General features: G+C 39.1%; 1 pseudogene; it reads right to left on the bottom strand.

Annotated features, from left to right (window-relative positions):
• Window positions 1–360: 360 nt before the first annotated feature.
• On the bottom strand, window positions 361–1,249 carry LOC742097 (protein SET-like; annotated as a pseudogene).
• Between the last annotated feature and the right edge of the window lie 566 nt (window positions 1,250–1,815).

The raw sequence follows: 1,815 nt of genomic DNA, 5'->3' as shown, positions 1-1,815 counted from the left end.
CATCTCAAAACGAGACAGAGTCTTTGCAGGAACATGGATGAAGCTGGAAACCGTCATTCTCAGCAAACTATCACAAGGACAGATAACCAAACACTGCATGTTCTCATAGGTGGGAGCTGAACAATGAGAACACATGGAAACAGGGCAGGGAACATCACACACCGGGGCCTGTCGGGGGGTGGGGGGCTGGGGGAGGGATAGCATTAGGAGAAATACCTAAGGTAAATGATGAGTTGATGGGTGCAGCAAACCAACATGGCAATGTATACCTATGTATCAAACCTGCACGTTGTGCACATGTACCCTAGAACTTAAAGTATAATAATTTTAAAAAGAAGGTTGGAATCCATCAGTGTTCTATTAGTCATCTTCTCCTTCACCCTCCTCTCCCTCCCCTTCATCATGATCTTCATCTTCACCTTCATCCTCATCCCCTTCTTCATTAATACCTTCTAATCCTTCCTCTTCTTCTTCATCATCTTCTCCTTCTCCTTCTTCATCTTCATCATCATCTTCTCCTTCTCCTTCATCATCCATATTGGAAACGAAGTAGTACTGTAACAGGTTTTGCCAAATATCATCTTTGATGACCTCTCCTAACTCATTAGCCCCTACATCAGAATGGTCAGTAAACCAGGTAAAAAAAACTCTCTAGTTCCACATGCTGCTTCTTCCTGCTGGCTTTATTCTGTGTTTAACTTGAATGTTTTGTCAAATCCTTTCCAGATTTCCATTTGATTTCAGTGGACTTTGAAGATGGATCACCTCTCTCATTCAGATGAAATTCTTTGGAGAGAATTTTATTTCCAAAGTAAGGATTTTCATCAAAATGAAAATCTATTCAGCAATTTGATTTAATGTCATCAAATTCCATCACTTCAACTCTGGTTAAATAATGCACTGCCTCTTCGTCCTCCTCCCCAAGCAGTGCAGACACTTCTGGATGGTTGACAAATGTTGTTACCCAAAAATCTGGGATTTTGGCAATCAATTCTGACCTCTTCTGAGAAAATGATTTATGGAGTTTGTTATATTTCTGTTCTACTTTCAAAATCTCCTCATTGGCTTATTCATTAAGTCTGTCTATTTCATTTTGTACTTTATCAATGTGTTCAATTGCTTCTTGTTCTTCTTCTTCTCCCTTCTTCAGTAAGCCTGCAGAGGTCAATGTCTCCTCTGGTCTCAGGGCAGGAGGTGGTCTTGGTTTCTTCACTTGAGGTGGGAGTGGAGACAGGTGTTTGGGGGCCATGTGGCTAAGGAAGTCCAAGAACCAGACCACGGGTCTCCTCGCTCATCAGGAAGCAGGCAAAAAACTCAGGGTCATTTTTTAAGAGCATTTTCTTAATATGAATAATCTTTTTTAGTTGACATTTAATAATTGTACATATTTATGGAGTACAGTGTGATATTTCAATACCTGTATACAATGCACAATGATCAAATCAAGGTAATTAGTGTCACTTCACACATTTTTTGTGTTGAGAACATTCAAAGTTCTCTCTTGTAGCCATTTTAAAATATCAAATAAATAATAACTATCGTCACCCCACAGTGCTATAGAACACTAGAACTTACTCCTCTTATCTAGCTGTAATTTCGTATTGGTTAAAAAAACCTTTCCCTATCTCCCCTTCCCTCTACCGTTCCCAGGTTCTAGTTAGCACTATTTAGTAATAGAGTATGATTTGAGTTCAAGTAACCAAGCTCATCTGTAGTTTGTACTGTTTTCAGTAGTAAAAATTCAAGACTCGGACTCTTAAGGTTTCTAATAAAAAGCAAATGTTTACTTGTACTTGCCTTTGTTCCTCTTTAACA

The sequence above is a fragment of the Pan troglodytes genome, chromosome 15 (assembly GCF_028858775.2).
Source record: "Pan troglodytes isolate AG18354 chromosome 15, NHGRI_mPanTro3-v2.0_pri, whole genome shotgun sequence".
Lineage (NCBI taxonomy): Eukaryota > Metazoa > Chordata > Mammalia > Primates > Hominidae > Pan > Pan troglodytes.
The sequence above is the reverse complement of the archived record's forward strand: the minus strand, read 5'-3'. Positions and strand labels throughout refer to the sequence as shown.